The 19699-nt window shown below is 29.7% G+C and overlaps 1 non-coding gene across 1 annotated transcript; it reads left to right on the top strand.

Moving 5' to 3' along the window:
• The first annotated feature begins 19317 nt into the window (after positions 1 to 19317).
• TRNAK-UUU (transfer RNA lysine (anticodon UUU)) lies at positions 19318 to 19390 on the top strand. Its single transcript has one exon. It is a non-coding gene; the product is annotated as a tRNA-Lys (tRNA).
• Positions 19391 to 19699: the final 309 nt, after the last annotated feature.

Below are 19699 nucleotides of genomic sequence, written 5' to 3'. Positions count from 1 at the left end.
GCTACGTAATCAGCGGACCAACAGAGAGAGGAGACAAGCCGGGACCGACGCCAGTTCATTGCCTTAAAAGCCATGGTTGCTTCTATAGTAATCTGTTAGTATCCCTTGGGCGCTGTTCTAGTGATTAAAAGTATGAACACGCCACTCCGGCCAGAAAAAGCCTCGAATTAATTTCGATATTACCTGCCATATTTAATATGATGAAAAAAGTTTGTATGGCCGAAGCATTCAGCATTGTGTGTGAGTGTATGTGTGCCTATGCGTGTGTATATAAATTATATATAAATATATATAAATATATACGTGAGAGTGTGTGTTAAATACAGATTGCCTACCCCCATTCTATGCTAGCACTTAAACGTTTGTCGATTTTTCTATTTAATCTTATTTACGCGTATCGGTTACGGGTTATTAACAATTCATCTCTCGACATAGTTAAATGTTAAATTGGTTTTAATATACAGTCGGAAAATCGTCAAAGCATTAATTTTCTCCGATATCTTAGAAACTGTTAAACATATACACACACAAACGCGCACACGTGCAAAGCCAAGTGTGAACAGCAGGCGTGAGTTTGTCAGCCTTCCTATAATTTACGATATGGCATGTCAATGAGGCATCGTCTCTCTTCCTAATTGTCAACTGAGACCCAAAGCGGACACACAGATGACAGGGCCATGTTGCCTAGTCTAACTCTCCATTAGACAACGTTGGCACAAGGGAACGTTTTAATTCAGTCCATTAATCGCTTTACAGAATACGCTACTGCGCTGTCATTTAATGAATAAATTAGCTAGCTAGAGAAGAGAAACTCTCTCTCCAATCGCACCCTCATCACTAACAACATCTACATATGACTGCCCGGATTATCTCTTAGCCCTGTTTGGCCATCGGATTGAAGCTATAAGTTGCAGTGGTTTTGGCAAACAGATTAGTATGATTGAGAGTGCGGATGAAAATGGGGAACAGATAGAAAAAAAGGCAATAGGAGAAGAGGATGGAGTAAAAAAAACCCGTTCTTCGTGTTATAACCCCCTAACTATAAACCCGTTCGTCGTGGAAACTTTGCAAATATATTCATGGCCGCAACATTTATTATTCCCCTTTGCGGTATTATATGTTATCATAGGGGTATCCATCAAATGGAGTGGGGATGCGGTCTTATACAAACTCTATCCTTTCTTGTTGTTGACTCCACTTATTTATGCACATTTACTGTGCATTTCGCTACTGTCAGCTATTTTATCTTTCCCTTCGTAGGTTAAAATTGTTAAACTTTGTACACTAAAACAGCAACCTATTAACCTATTAAAGCATAACATTATATATAATAATAATAATTATCATTACGTTAGATATCTTAATTATTATATAATATAATTTAGAATTTAATCTCTCGTTATATTAATTATTGTATATTGTAGTATAATAAATAAGATTCGGATCGATAAACATTTTAAAATTTATCTCTCGGTAATTTATTTTTAATTAATATTTTAATCTTTTAGTCGAAATCGTCGTCACTTTAAAGAAATATTTGTTTGTGTTGTAGCCATAGTGCATACCGCATTAAAGACGGAATAGAGGAGAAAAAACGTTACAGTGGATAGTGATGATAGATGAAGTGCGTTTACAGAGAAATCCCTGGACGCGGAAAATACTATCGCAATCAATTTCTAATCAAGACAGATACAAGATTTTCAGCGCCTCTCTATGTTACGTGCAATCTAATGCACGTAGTTCTCATGCAGGAGATGCTACACTGATGTGGTAATGCGAGGATGACGGTTTGCGATGGATGTATGGGTAGTCAGTTGCCACCAAGTCCAGACATTTTGTCGTCAGATAGGTCATCCTCTTCTTGATATACGGTTGGAATTGATTTTTATACAACACAAAGCCCATTCTGTCTCTTTTTTCAAGATTGGATGCAACTCGAGCAGGTGTGGAGAATTTTTTCTTTTTTTCTCTTTTTTTGTTTTAGTTTTCATTAATAGAATTTGTGTATTATAAATTTAGTTTATACATTAAAAAATTCACTAATACTTTTTAATGTATAAATTTTAATAAAATAATTTAGAGTCATTTTAAATTAGCGTTGAATAATCTCTCTCATCTCTCCTTATTATTATTATATTAATTTAATTTTAATTTTTAAAGATTTTGTTAATAAATTATTTATGAATAAATAAGGAAATGATAATATTTATTAAAATTCTATTAATATACAAATTAAACATGTAGGATGAAATATGAAGACAGCTGAATGTTTCCTTCCATGAGATTAATCCATACATATTCTATGAATAAAAATTATCAGCAGAATCGTCGAGAAGGAAGTCAACTGTAACCATATGTGCTTTTCCATGCAGATTTACACATCACACAAAACCAAACAATGCACTTCGTTTGCTCATAAATTTTGATCAATACTCGGATGGCTGTGATGTTATGGTGGACCACACTGTTCCACTGACCCCGGACTTTACGAACTGGAAGGCCTAATGATAGGCCAGATCTATGTTAATGGGTGGTTTTAATCAGGCTGAAAGCCCTTAGCAATAAAGCTGTAGATACAGAAAGATATGCGAGACATTATACTTTGAGATGCTTCGCTATAATAGATTTTAACCCGTCCCATTTATACCCATTAAAATTTTTAAATATATAAGCTACGAGTATCTCTAAGAATTTATTCCAGATACGCGTTTAAAAATTTATTAATCGAACCGTTGAAAATAGTTGACAACGTGAGTTCGGCTTCTCTGCTCGGCAGATGAATCAGCCAGGGAACACATTTGTAAAGGATAAACAAGGCGATTTTTAAAGAATAAAGAGTTAATTTTAAATATAAAATTTTAAATAGGTTTATGTTTCAAATATGTGCGTATAGTAAACATGTTTCCTAACACCTGAACTCTATCAATCAGTTAAAAATTAATAGATGTGTCAAGAGAGGCGAGTTAGATGTTACACCCAGCGTCATTAATATCTGTCTGTAAAAGCTGTCTAAAGTTAAGGATTTCTGAAAATTTACGAGATAAACCGAACATGCTTAGGATAGGAAAAAATCGGCAATTTTGAAAAATATCTTTTTTATAAATTATGTTTATATATATATATTATAAATAATAGCATGAAATATTAATACAGAAAAACTTTAATTTTTTTCCAGTAAGCATTTTCGCAAGTTGCAGATGTCTGTTAATCTTCAAGTTATCTAATAGTCCTTTATTAAGATAACAAGAGAAGAAAGCTGGAAATCCCTAGGATTACCTGACTTATCCTTTCAGCTAGCAACCATATACGTTCAATCTGATCGACTTCCTGTCGTCCGTTGACACATTCTGCATGATGAATGATTGCAGAATTCTTCTTAAAAATGGTCTGGTCAGGGTTGGGATGATGGGTTGAAAGCAACCTGCCATTAAGCCAGTGCAACAGCCTCACCCCTTTCCTGCTTCTGGACTACTACCGAATAATGACACCATACTGGATCAATCAAAGACGTTTTATCTTTCTCAGAAGCTCGACAGACAATGGGCATCGTTATATTTAATTACCGACTTTAAATAATGTTATTTAATTATTAATTTTATTTATAATCACGTATAACAAATTACACTAGACATTGCTTAATCTTTTTTTAATAAAATAATGAATAAATTTATGCATAATATCTTAAATTTTCCTAGATACAATGCGGCATTACAAGATTATATATTACTATAAAAGCATCACATGAGTCAACGTATAGTAATTATCTAGAACACGAGACATCTGCTCAGCTAAAGTTCCGCTCAACTGGATTATAGAAATTAGACAAAGTCTACTTAACAATATGATTAAATTCATTGTTGTTGTATGCTTGCTAGCCAGGTAGCAGTTATCAAATATGCATGAAATGCCCTAGAGAATGGGATGGACTAAATTTGTGTGTCGTTTAATTTTCTCATAGTCATTCACCCTCTGGTTTTGGGTGTGTCAGTTTGTGGATAGAAAACCTGCTCTCATGCTGACAAAGTAAATATAATAGATAAATTTGATGCGAAATTATAATATCTGTATGGATTTTTATCTTAGTTACTGCAGCTATTCTTTTCTTCCTAAATTAAATTAGAAATTTTACAGACAATTAAATTTTTTTAAGAAGCAAATAATACATTTTCTAATGACAGGAACTAAATTAAGTACTGTTCTATTTTTGCTTCTTTTTTTTAAATAAAAAAATAATAATAAAAATCGAGAAGAGTATAAAAAATAGAGTCATCAATCAATAGATAAAAGTTACGCATCATTACCCAAAAAGGTATAGTCGATAATCAATATATAGAAAAGTTAACAAATTCGGAGCATAGCAACGATTGAAAATAACTTCTAATAAGATAAGTACACGAATTTGATTGTTTCCTTACAATTAGACTCTCGGTTCCGCTGCATTTTCTCTCAGAGATAACCTAATTTATTTGTTTTCACTTTACATGGTGGTCAATGAAACAATTCCCATGTCGAAGGAATCAACTAAATTGTGATAGATAACCATGCTGCATAGAATAGCATACTTATCTATCACCGGTAATAACTGTAACAAGAAAGCTATTCCATAATGATAATCACCTAAACGTTAATTAAATTTAAATGCATTTCGAATGATTTTAAAACTGGATTTGTTTGTTTTCTTCTTCAATGAACAATTGTAGTACAACAAGTTTCAGTTAATTTTTTTCTTGTTATTTACTAAATAATAAATAATACAGCGATTGTTTTAATTACATTATCCTTTCAATAGCAATAAAATATTATTTCCAATAGTTTTAATGTGCACTTTATATCGTTTATGAGTAGCATTATAACAATATATTGCTTACTATTTGTTATTTAAATAGGAAAAAATAATAATTAATATAAGAAAATCGATAAAATAATAGATTCAAAATGCTATTTAAACAACAAATTGTACATTAAAGCCTTTGAAAATAATGTTACCAATTGTTATAACGTTATACGAAACAGTTATTAGGACAATAAAGTGGTTGAAACAATAACTTATTTAACAGCCTAATGCATTTAAGATAACAATATTGAACCAATTAAAGCAATTATAATGATATCTGAAATAATAATAAAGCCAAACAATTTATTGTTAACAGTATAACAATACTCTCCGAACGATAAGTAAAGGCATTAAACAATAAATTTTCAATTAAAATCACGTTATTTAAAGCATTTTATCGGCTATTGATATCTTATAATAATGTGATTAAATTATCATCAGGATAATTTTAAAATTAGAATATAAAATAACTCATTAAAGGGAAACGTATTTATCTATCACTTACAATAACTTTTATCGTAATAAAACTTTTAAATATATAATTAAATTTAATTTATTAGAATTAGTTCTAATTTACACAAACGTTGGATGAAAGAATTTCAAACAATGGTTAAAGTTTTATGTAGAGAATAGCTTAGTTTATCTATTATAAGATAGTTATCACTTATAAACGTTTAAACATGCTTAAATTTGTATACCTTTAGAGCAAATTTAAAGCCAATACGTTTATTAATCAATTAATACATTAAATTTAACTAATAATTAATCATTCACAAAGTTAAATATTTTTAAAACCGAATAGGAATCCTCTTCTAACCTTTCAATTTATGTAACATTAGATAGAACTAAAGTTAATTACAATCGTAGCTTGAGGTAATTTTGTAGAATAACAGAGAGAAGAGGTATAGGTATCGAGTTACTCTTTCCTGTGGTTACGTTAATACTGAGATAGTGTTTCCAGTGGCCTGTAGAAAGTAAGACATATTTACTTGGTGGATACATAGGTAATACAATCCCCAGGCTATACTATACTCTGAGAAAGAACAAACAGACAGGAATGCACCAACTAAATATTGACACTTTACTCTTTCCAAAATGTAGGGAATTAATCCAATAGTTTCCTTATACTTTCATGCTTTGATGTATCGGTTTCCATTTGTTTAAATCTTGGTTGTTTTATCTTAAAAACTTTTACCTTTGAAGATATGGAAAAACATTGTTTCCTTTTTTTATTTCCTCCCCCTCTTCTTCTTCTTCTTCTTCTTCTTCTTCGTCTTCCTCCTAGTTTTTGTTTTTCTGATTTTTACAATCGGTACGCTAAAGGAATTGTTGAAAGGTTTTTATCTTTTGATTCTTATCTTTATACCGAAATGATGGGTTTCTCCCTTTATAAAACTTTTTCAACTTTTATTATAATCTGGCATATAATGCTTGTTTGCCTCACTAATTTAATATTTTCGACTTTTAAACTTTTAAAATTGTATAATTTATCTATAATTCTCTGCGAATATTAATTTTTATTCTTGTTTTTAACATTATAAAATATATTAGAATATTATTCTAGGTTTATTCATCTTTAAAACTTTATTATAAAATTAAAATTTATATTTATACAATTAAATAAATAAATTAAATCATATAAATGGAAAATTGTGTTATTTTTTATGTTATAAATCACGTAAATATGATATAAATGTTTTATATGTTACAAATCATATTTGCAAGAATTTATTGCGAATTTTATTACAAAAATTTCCCATAACATTGAAATAATTCTTAGAATATTATTAGAATTTTTCAAAATTTTTATATAATTTTAATAATTCTCTCCATGACAATATCACGATAAACTATTTCAAATTTTTCGTGAATTATTTACGCATAATATTGACATAGAAAATATTTATAGACATTATTAAGAATTTTATAAACTATTTGTATAATTTTCTAACGGAAAAATAATTTATTATTTATTAATTTTTCGAATTTTTCTTAAAAGTTATTCACCAATAAATTCTTTTGTCTGGTACCAACTTTTCTATCCCTTTTTGTGATTGATTCACTGTCAATAACTTAACTCAGAATACACATTAGAACAATAATTATCCAATCAGATTAACCTCCTCTGATTTAGCTGGTAGGCATGTGCAAAGAGTAACTTGATCCTTAGAGGGGACCAAGCCGATCCATTTCTCTCTAATGTACACGTAACCTATCGGTTCCCTAAAGAAAACAATCACCGATCCCATCCCCCACGGGAACACAAGGCTCTTCTTTTCTGCCAAATCTTCTGATAAAAAATACAGGAGAGAAGAGAGAGAGATTCCGAACTGGGGCTCAAAAGAGTCAGGTGCAGAGAGCATCTCATGAGAATTATGTATAGAAGATTATGAAGATTATTCGAGTTTTGTGGTAGAAGGCTTGTAATGTGATATTGTTGCTTATATTGTTGGTGGTCGGGACAATTCTATACAAAATCCCGTATACCGCAATCCGATCTATAGGCGGGATTTTGATCTTTTTTGCTTATTGTCTGTATGCTTCTCTCTGTCTCTATAGATTTGCTATTCGATGCTGGAAGATAGAAGATTGAAAGACGATACTGACTTTAACATGTCATCGAGACCCTGGGGATTACGTTAACGAGCTTAAAATTGTAATTTGTGGGTTATCCTGCTTTGTTTACTATTTGTAAAAACGTAGTATATAATTTACGATAAAGCTTTAAATTCCAGACTATTAAAATTTTTAAAAATTTTATTACATATCTTTATGTTTTACAGAAAAAAATAAGGGTCTGTTAAAGCTATAAATTTTCTTTAAAATTAAATTTATAGATCTATTTTCTGTATATTGATATACAGATAATTGCTGCGGAGTTTCCTCCATAAATGTCACTTAATAACTTGGCAGAACTATTGAAAATCTGAGCAAACCCTCTGGCTAAACATTATTATGGTTCGGGCAACAAGCTATACTCTTGTGCGAGACTGACGATGTCCGTTAGACTCTCAACAACAAGAGACCTACTGTTGGACACCAATAATCTAATCTCTATTCATAACAACAGTACTGATCTCCCAGTAGGATAGCAAATTACTCATAGCGCTTTGCAGCTTCCTTCAATGCGTAACCTTTTAATACGTGGCCCATTTGACAGGATCCCCCTGAGTAGATCCTTAATGCAGGCGCAGCTCTTTCATCTCTTCCCTTGGGTAACTAACTTCGATGCTTGTTGTGAAGTCCCAGCTAATTCATTTAGTCCTGGATATGTTTCCAGTGCTTACAGTTTTACGTCTTACATTTAATGCAAGAAATAGCCGTTAAAGATTACTCAGCGCAAATAAACGTTCTTTGACAAAAATCTAATGATTACATATAGATAGCATTCAGTATTTGAACTTCGAACGTTGTTTAATTCACCTGTTAGAAAAAGAAGAAAAACAGGAAAATAAGGAGGCAAAATAAAATAAAAGAAGAAGAAGAAAAGGGGGAAAAAAACTCTTTTCGAGCAATGACTAAGTTAAATTCTTTAAGGTTCTTGCTGCATTTACTTAGAATTACTTGATGGATGTGACAAGAACTGTTTCTTTTATTGACTGGGACGGAAATTAAATACAGGATATTCAACCAAGTGCGCTGAAAAGTAAAGAAAGTTAAATCGCTAAAGCAGAAAAGAATCAAACATTAAATATAACAGACAATATAGCAATTTAGATACAAATTTAATTAAAAAGTTTAGCTAATTTACTACATTTCCAGCTCTAAAATATGTTTAAATCTTTACACTAGGCTTGTTTTAATTAAGTAAAGGTTTTAAAGGTTGATAACTGTTAGACCATAACTAAAACGTAACGGATAATAAACTTATATAGAATGATAATTCTTTGATTATTGTTAAAGATTTGGATGTGTTTTTAAATAAAAAGCTAAAAATCTACTTATTTAAAGCTGGAAAATATCAGCATCTTAAGGAACTAGCATTGCGGGAATGAATAGCTACTTTTACACAATTCAAAAAAATCTTATCATTGAAAAATTTATTTATTTTCCTATCTTTGAAGTCTAACAAGTAAGAATCATATTTGCAGTCAGTAAGCCCAATTTTTTTAATCACACGATAATTTTCAAAGTAACGTGATTATCATACAGATATTACACGAGACTCCTCATCATCCTTCCACCCCGAAACAGTTCAGAGCAGCGAGATAATTTATATAATTATCCTCATAAAAATATACGTATACATCCAGCTAAAAATCATTTATATAACTTACTCTACTCGACCAACTTACCAGTGCAGTTCACATTTAACTCACATAAGACTGCATCCGTTTGACATTAATTACTCTATCGTGTGTCATTACTATTGGTAGGAATTGGTAACTAGCAGCAAAACTTCAAATCTCCCAACTAATTCAAAGTTATTGGTGATTTTAAATCGGCTCTAAATATGCACGAGACAAAAATATGTCCCATCCTTAGCTCTCTAGGGGGAAACGGTAGCGGAGAAAAAAATTTTCAAAATCTAATTTTAAAACAAGCTAAAGGACAATACACCTTTCCCCGTATTTAATCACGAACTACATTTAAACCTATTAAAATTTAACACAATCTGAATAATTTAAGTATAGTCGAAGCAAGGACAAGGAACTGGTGGTCCGATTATAGAAGTACGGGCAGTTGTAAACATAGCTACTGTTATAACTATGCCCTCTCTCTTCTCTCTCTTCAGAGCAGGACAGTAATGGTCGCTGCAGTCAGAAAGAAAATTTGATTATCGTTGCTTCGCAGGAGACATATAAATATCATTACTGAACTACCCAACACTGGCTAAACACACGAATCGTTTGATTTCTCTCTTTGATTTTTACTTTAAATCTCTAATTTCTTACATATTGCCCATTGCCTAATGTAATTATCATATTTACTATCTCCTCAATCTAAAAAAAAGTAAGAAAACATATTTATTATTATTATTATTATTATTATCATCATCATCATCGTTTCGTTCTATACCTGGTCGAAAATATAATTTACGATCTTCCGTTTTTAGTAAATAAAAAAATTAGCTCTTGTCAATTTCGATGATAGTTTCCTGTTTGAAGTCCAAATGTTATTTCCTGCTATTATTTTCAGGAATGTCGCTTAGTTTACTGCAACAATTATTAATTATTGTTAAAAATTAAAGTGTTTTCCGGTGTTTAAATGCTGTATAAATTCGTATAGAATCCCATCTGTTTTCGTGTGATGCCGGAGATGAAGTTGGGATATTAAGAAGAGAACGAGCTTAAAAGTAGGAAACGTGTGTTTTATGATGTAGCATTCATCATCAATTTTGAGTGTATGCATTCGCCAATAGTGTGGAAAGAAACTATTAATGAACTATGACACTTTGACTATTCTAGATAGAAATTATCCGTGACAAGGGGAATAGAAGGCAAGAGTGCAAAGAGCAAATAGCAAAGTAGCCGATGTCTCATTTCTCTATTTTGCCACTAGGGTAGTAAGTGAGGTACGTCAACCTATATTAAACATACTCTTTGTCATGACAGAAAATTGAATTTTCTACTCCTTAGTAAGGACATTAGCTGTGTCAGGATGCGTTCAGTCTATCCTCCCCTTTAGCCGTTTCAGCTGTACACAGCGTATTAATTAGGTATGGAAGGTGGGGTGGAGCATATCTCTTTAAACCGTTACAGATAGGATAAAAAGCTCCGTTGGCTTTTGTAAAATTTAAATATGTATCTAACTACATATATCGAATAGTAGCACACGAATCGTTCAAATTATATGGGATAACCATCAAAAAAATTAATGGAAAATGAAGGAAAAAAAATCATCTTTCCTCGATATAAAACAGGATAATGTCTATAATACAGATCTACGAATGATTAAAATGCTAAAATATAGCAAAAATAACCAAAAAAAAAATACCTTAAAATATTTTTATACCCGAAACTAATAAACGTAATTAAAACGCTTTTTAACAATATTAACGTATAAATATTAAATTAATTGGCTAATTTACACAGCTTATAAGCCGTAAAAGCTATATTTTTTAAAATAGTATAATTAATTTAATTTTTATACGTTATTTTAAAAACAATAATCGATCGTTCTCTATTTTAAGAACAGAAATTGCCTTTAAAAATATATAAATTAATTCGATTTTCAAAGTCAAAAATGTTATCGCCATTATTATAAATAAATGTGTACATAGTAATCATATAGAAAGTCAGAACTGGATATCTATAAAATTATTTTTATTAAAAATAACCAACCTACTACAAATTACTATCTATCACGAACCCGATGAATTATTATGTTATCATATGTAACAAAATATCGTACATATATATATATATATCGATAAAGAGTATCTATTAATTGTTTATGCTCCATTGAGATATACAACTACAGTTTAGAATTGATTAATAACGTAAATCGATATTCTACACACGTTAACCATATGGAAAATTACAAAGGATTTAAGCTTTACAAAGGATCACAAAAGATTTAATAATCGACCTTTTCTTGCCTGTTTAAGAATTAAAAGTCGAATAATTATATAAAAAATAAATAAATAATAAATTTATACGTTAAAATCTACTGATATTAAATTTTTAAATAATTATTAGATTTTGCATTTTTTTAAAGTTTAATTTCGAATTATTATAACGTTTTTTATTTACAGGTTAATAAACTTAAAAATATATTCAACCGATTGTAGTTATATGTAATATGTTTATTGTTGTAACAAGCAAACAAACAGACAGCCAAATGGATTTTTATATGATATAGAACGAACGCTAAATTTCACGTGCGAGTTGACTATCAATATCACGTAGTGCCATCTAGTGGGTGAGATTCTTACTACTGGTAAATATTACAAAAATTGAATAATAATTTGAAATGTTTAAATTATTATTATAAAATTTGATTTTAAGAAATAATTAAATTTAGTAAAAGAGCTGGTAAGTTTATCAAAAATGTTAATTTATTAAATAATTCCAAACTTAATTTGAAGATAATAAGATAAAATAGTTTAAAATTAAATCCAATTGACATAATTAAGCTATCCAAAGTAAAGGAAAGCCATTAAGCTCATTTAAATTAAAGCCCAAAACTTGAGTACATCAAAATTTCGCTTTTTATTAATAAAATAAATAAATAAATAAATAAACTTTATTTTAGTAATTAGTAAAAAAAATCACATATTTTATAGTTCTAAAAGCCAAAAAAATATACATTTTGGCTTTCAGAAAAGTCTAAGCCTCTAAGCTCCTGACCTCATCTCATCTCTTATCATATTAAAAATGTTGAAAATGCTTGATTCTCTTAATGTTTTTTTAAAATTTTTATGCTTAAAATATTATATATACAGTAGAGCGTCGATAAGTGGAACCAATTGGGGACTGGGGTCCTTCCAGTTAATGATTTGTTCCAGTTTCCGACTTTGTACGAAAAAATACATTAACCTGTCCGATGTTCAAATTTTTCTCCGTTGCGTATCGCTTCCTGTTGAATTTTTCTCCGTTGCGTGTCGCTTCGTGTTGAATTTTCGTCGATTTTAAGCCTAACGAAAATTTTTATAATAATAATCGAGGCTATCGTATCGTTAAAAATTATTTCTGCATTTTGTACAAACAAAATAAATATATTAAAGAATATAAAAAACATGAAAATTATACTTTAGAAGTAAATTTAGTATCAAAAACATTCGATTCAGCACGACACAGTCCGACTGAAAATCGTTCCACTTTCCGGCCATTCCACTTATCGACGCTCTACTGTATATATATATTAGTCTCTACTGTAGAAACTTTCGAATTTTTATTACACTTTTATATTCTTTATTTATTAATGCAAGGTGATGTCACGAAAACAATACTACAATTCTTAGTTTCTTTACCTCATTATAATTTATATATGAATTTTTTAAAATGAATTTTGCGCTTTTCGTTTTGCTGTTTAAATACAGGCCCTATTAAAGGCCTTAACTTCATATAGACCCTTTCGGATATTATATAACAAAATGCAATGGCATCTTCACAAGATTTTTCTAATTATATTTCTGTAGAGATAAAACAAAATTTAATTATTATAAATATATCTATTTTATATAATCAAAATTATGTCTAATAAAACATTCAAATGTATGTATATATATATATATTTATTTTTTTGCTTTATTATCACAAACTTTGATATGATTTTTATTGAAAATTTATCTTTACAGATAAAAACCATTTACATAAATGACATTACAAAATATTTTTGAAAATAATAAATAATCGTGCGCTTATGAATCATTTTTGATAATTTTATGAATTAAAAAATATTCAGTTAAAATTACTCTTCTGATTCAATTGTATGATATAAAGTCATTACTTTCATTTAAAAAAATCAATATAAGATTTTTATTAATACGTCTGAATAGATTTAGCTATCTGTTTGCATGTCTGTCTGTAAATAAATCAGTTTATTTGTATACGAATCCAGCGCTCTCTGTTGTGTATACAATAATTAAAAAATCGAGTATTAAATTAAAACAATTTTCATATCAAAATTTAATCATATTCGTGTTAGGTGTATTGATTTTCGAAATGATTTAGCACCGGAAACGGAAGTCATTAACATTTTTTTCCCCTTTCCTTTAGTTCGTGTCGCGCCGTAACTAATTTACAATGAAATAAAAGCCGTATAAATTTTAAATTAATGTTTTCAAAAAATTTATAAATATTTAAAATTATTTTATTAATAATTACAAATGTATTAATATCATATCCACAGATAAAACAGATCATACATTACGTTCAGATGTATAAATTTATACAGATTTTATAAGATTTTTCGATTTTATTGTTGAAAATTTAGTAGATTTAATGTAAATTTTTCAATTTTATAAACTTTTTATGTATATTTAAACTATAAAATCATAGAAAAATTCGCATTAAACTTCTATAAACACCATTTAAAGCCTTAATCTATAGAAAAACTGCATTAATACTTTCATTTCAATGTTAGAAAATATCAAATTTTTGCTTTAAAAAAATTAAGTGAATTTTAAAAACGAAACTATTTCTTATCCGTCGTAATAATCACATGAACGGACGAAAGGTATGATAATATAATCAAATAATGTGATAATATATTGATTAATTTAACTGAGGGAGCCATCAAACTAAGGGAACTTTAGTCTCTATTCACATGAATACATAATGAAAGTCTCGAAAAGTATTAAGATTTTCACTATGCTGTTTTTAAGTAAGTATAATTTATTATTTTGTATTGTATCTAGATGTAAAATACGTTATTATTATACTATTGTTTGAATATGGGAAGTACACACACATACACATACACTCACATACTTATAGATTATAATACAGGCTATACATACTGTATTTAACAATGTAGCCTTTATACATAATTCTAGAATATATTCTACAGGCTATAATATATCCTAAAATTAATTACAGACAATCAAATTTTTCAGATTTTATAGTTCTACTGTCCAATGCAAAAATGTTATAGTCAGATTGTAATCTAAGTTTATTAATGGTGTTTTATGTTCTAATTATTATTATTTTTTAAAATATACTATTGTATACCAATAACCAGTTATTGGAATACTATTATAGATAAGCTTGGCTGGTATAATATAATTGGCATTATATATTATTTTAGAATAATTTAGCTGTACACTATGGTCCATAGGCTCAGAAGCAGAATTTTTTTTAAGAGGGCAAAACTTAGAGGCAAATAATTACATCAATAAATTTTTATTTAGTTATTTAATTTTTAGATTTTTTTCTACAAGTAGATTGTAGAATACAGTATTGTATCAATACAAAAAGATAGAGTGTCCTATAGTCGAGGGTGTAAGGTTACATATCTCAATCAGATATCTGGAATTTTTTACTGGATCCAAGAGAGAGTCAAGTGTCCCGTTTGCCCCCCTCTGTGGATGCCTACGCTGTTGTTTAATAAAGTATAACTTTAATATACAAATTGTTTTATAAATCGACTCTAAAAATCTTATAATTTTCTATTCTTATTTTTATTTTTTATAAATTTTTACATGTAATTCGTTAAAAAAGCGTCGTATTTAAACAGACAATACATCAGAGTAAAGAATTTCTTATCTAAAACTGTTACTATTTTGCTTTATAATTGATAAATTAAGATAAAATGCGTTTCTTATCTAAAAATAAAACAAATCAAAAATGTTTTTATAATAAATAATTGCTTTAAAATACGCATAATTATTTAAATAAATGCTTTAATTCATGTTAAATGCTTAAAATAATCTGAGATCTTCTCTCAAGCAGTTATTATTTTATTACAGAATAATACATACAAAAAGTGGAGTAATGTTCAAAATAACCACTCAGTCGGTTTGACGAAACACAAAGTTTATATTTACAATATAAATGTACAAAATAATACAAATTAGAGTCACAATTAAATATGCACAAACACTAATCCAACGACAACCGACTATTCCCGTACAAATTCGTCGAAAGAAACTCCTTACGACCTCCACAAACAGACTTGTAATTAACAGCACCTCCGAGTCAGGAACAAGTTCGTACTAAAACACTGGAGTTACTTTCCCCAGATTTCCGTGGCGTCCAACGAGAGAGTTAGTTAGCACTTCGATAACGACGATCCTAATCCGATCCGATCTTCCCGATACCAACTCAGCCGATCCCGATACGAACTCACGATACGAGTTCCCGTTCCCGCCGAAACTACTGCTTAAATAGTCCCAACGTTCGAATCGTCCGCCAATCAAATTTGAATGTTTCCACAACGGCCGCCAACGGTCATTTCCCGCCGGCCAATCGTCCGTCTGTCGTCGATTTGAAACACAACGGTTCTTCTAACGGCTCTTTCTAACGGCCGTTCCTAACGGTTTTTCCGTCATGAAAGTTCGTTATAATAAAACAGGGCGGAAATAGCTCGCCCAGCGATTCCAAACCCTACAAGTGGCCTCTTATAATATTTTTTATACATAAAAACCTAAGATTTTAATAATATATTTTTTCCTGATAAAGTTATTTTAGTTTGACAGAGTATAGATGAACAGGCTCATGTTTACTTTGCTATATGAATATAATTTATGTAGTTATACATTGAATTAGGATGATTGTGATTTGTGAGTTTAATATATTTTTGACATTGTTTGTTTAAACAATTTAATAATTTCAATGTCTTTTTAAGGTTATAATCGAGCAGATAAGCTAATATTTGTCTTGCATTTTTATTGATAACAGTTAATATGCCTACTTCAGAGAGGTTTCATGTCGACATCACGAGTGACGTCATGAGCATGCGCAATTGTCCAGCGCCATCTTTGTGACTGTTTGTGACTTGTTTACGTTTTGTGTGTGTTCACGTGCGTTTTAACTGGAGTTCTTGTGTTGTTTTTTTTCGTCGCGAATATCACTATGGTGATTTGTTGTGTAATTGGGTGTAATGCTAGTTCACTCAAGAACAAAGGAACATCATTTTTTAAAATTCCCGGCATTATTTGTCATCAAGGATCTCAAACTGAGGAGCTTTCACGACGAAGGCAAACTGCATGGCTCTCGAGAATTAACCGGAAAAATTTCGTTACGAATAAAGTGAATATCAATACAAGAGTTTGTCAGAAACATTTCATTTCAATATTTACGTTAATAAACACTAAGTTATATTTTAAAACCTAAAAGAGTTTACTGATTTGCTTATATTAATTTAGTTAGGTATAATGCATTTATAAACGAATAACTAACGTAATTTCAGGCTTTAGCTAGTGCAAACTTATAAACATTACACGTTAAAACGAAAAGCAAGTAGACTTATTATATGCTAGTTTCAACTAGAAAATAAAGGTACTGAACAATTTGAATTAAAAAATTTCCACGGCTGTTTTTAATTAGACTTTTACTTTCAGACAAAAATTCTTACTTAAGAAATACGTAAAAACACGAGTTTAAACAAACAAAAGAAAACATATCTTTCCAAGCAATATTACTTCGCTGTTATTCATTACTTTTACTTTTATATCAGGAGAAACCCAGCCACTTGTTAAATAGTTATGGGCCTCTAAAGATTTATAAGCTTTCATTTGTGACAGGGTGTAGAAATTTGTTGTAAAAACCAAATAGTTTATAATGTCACCAAATTCTACTTTCGGCCACAACTCTTGATATACGACGAAGTCTGATAAACTGGCTTCGTATGGATCGCCTTGACATAACGAAATTTTCTCTTCGTACAGAGCTGCATCTCGTCCTGTTAGACTGCTAGAATAGCTTGCAAGAAAAGAATCTTTTTTAACTTAATCCATGATAATAGAACTGCAGTATTTTTGTACGTTTAAACTAAAAAAAGACGTCGAATAACAGACTACGTGCAAGCTAAGCGAGCGAAAACTACCACAAAAATGGCGAATGGGCGGAGCAAACGTGTGTTTTATCACGTGACATGCGACCTTGAAACCTCTCTATTTAAATTATAGTGTTAGGCCTACATATTTTATCATATGTGGGCGTAGGATTTGCCATGCCCTAGGCAAAATTTATTTTTCGAGGCCCTAAAATGAGCGATGGAAGTAGAGAGTTATTTATTTACGTCTACAATAATATGAACATTTTTTATAATAATAAAAATGTATAAAATGATTTTACGAATTGGAAAATTCAACAGGCATACAGAAATTCATCTACAGAACTACTGCTCTCCTTGTTTTTACATGGCCGAATTAATCAATTACAGAAAAAAAAGGGTCCAGTTCTGTAGCAATATCTCTTCAATAATTACTAATTTGATAATTAAATACTAAAATATACTAACAAATTTGGGAGGCCCCTGAAGGACTGAGGCAGTAGGAGACGCCTTTTTCATACAATATGTACAACAATATAGACGTATTACTAACGAAGTTACAGTCCAGAAGTAGCCATCGGGCTGTTTCTTTCTTACTAGAAAATAATCTCGAATCGGTGATTATTGTCCTATTGTTTGTATGTATTCGAATTCCAGAACGATCATTAAGCAATAAAGATATTTCGAGTGGAATGCATTCAGTTCATTTTGATAAACAATGTTGATGCGGATACAGGCTACATCATTTTCAATCGATGAAATATAAAGATTTTCATAAAAATTAACATTTTAATAGCTATTCATATTAAAATGTATTAAAGAAAATTCTATATAACAAGAATTAATCCGAATCTTTCACCATGAGAAGACAATATTTTATCACGTGGTCATTCTATCAACATAATTTTCAGGAAATTTGATGCATAAGAATACAAAGTACTACATCTATTAGCCTAATGTAAGAAAAATTTTCAAAAGTTCATAATGAAAATGAGAATTTTTTCAGGTCTAATAGATTAATGCTACAGGCTTATACTGCTGCTTCTACTAATACTACTATATTCACATTTTTTGAGAAAAAGAGAATGACCAAAGATCGCTATAAATCAAGCAAATTAGTACCACTTGAATGACTTTTAACAACATAGCCTACTCGTATTACTGATGTTTTCGTTTTCTAATTTGCGATCTGTTTGATAAACTTTGTAGAAATAATTAGTCTAAATGTTAGAGATTAAGAGGAGATAGACCGTAATGTAACTAAAATAGACAAAATTATTACAATCTTAATGCTATTCTCTGTCATCAGAGTTACTCCTAGAACTGTATGTAAATAGCAAATTCTTTAAACATTCATAAAAAATCATTCAAGTTGGCTACCACTAGTAGAATAAGAATTTTAATAGGAGGCAAACTATGTCCTATCCAACAAAATAGTTTAAGTTTCATGTTTACTTCGGTATAGTGACTTTAATGTTGCACAGTTAAAGACTAACACTATGTAATTATAATCTTATAACTTGTAAAGTTATAAGATTTTCGAAAGGATAATATAGTAATCATCTTTAAATATTTAATACACACTGTATTATGCTTCATTCAGTAGATCAGTGTAAAATATTCCGTAGCCTGCATTGAAATCTTCTTTTAAGCTTACAAAACTTGATTGTAATATATAAAAGGAATGTAAAATACATTATTTAACATACATAATTTAATATTAACTTAAAATCCTTTAACCATCTGAACATAGCATCAAGTTAGATTTTAATTCTTCTGAAATTCTGAAATCTCTAATTTATATATTTAAGAACTATGAAAATTTTAATTGAATATATTACAAATCTTAATTAATTACACATTTTTAAAATAAATTATATTTATTGTTATATGTGGCCTAATTATTTCAAGTAGCATGTCAATATATTTTGGATAAGTTTGCATAAATTTATATTTTACAAATCGAAGATTCATTTTTAAAGTGTAACTATCCAGAAAATTTATTTACCAAATCTATAAATTAGTTAAATATTCAAATAACCATTTTTTAAATCTCATGATTATTCAAGAATAATTACTTGTAGCATTTAGCTTCGCTATAAGCCTGGATAGCTCAGTCGGTAGAGCGTTAGGCTTTTAACCTAACGGTCCAGGGTTCGAGTCCCTGTTCAGGCGTAGCCATTTTAAAGTTTCTTTTTCCTTTCTTAACGTTTATTTTATCTTTATCTTATAATTAGATACAAAGCTTATAAACGTTGGTTAGATACGCAATGTCGTTTATCTAACACAGTTGTTTTTAATTAAAAAATTTTTTTACCTTGTTATAGTGTTTTGTATGCAAAACGACGTAACCTGCACACCTTCCCTATACTTAAAGACCGTACAGTACCTAATACAATGTAAATGCTATTGTAAACATTGTATTAGGTATGCTATGTAAATAATTGTTATACTGTATTGCTACGTAAATAGTTGTTATACTGA

Source organism: Centruroides vittatus, unplaced genomic scaffold, assembly GCF_030686945.1.
Source record: "Centruroides vittatus isolate TY-2023 unplaced genomic scaffold, ASM3068694v2 contig_1824, whole genome shotgun sequence".
Classification (NCBI taxonomy): Eukaryota; Metazoa; Arthropoda; class Arachnida; order Scorpiones; family Buthidae; genus Centruroides; species Centruroides vittatus.
Note: the sequence above shows the minus strand (reverse complement) of the source record. Positions and strands in the feature narration are given on the sequence as shown.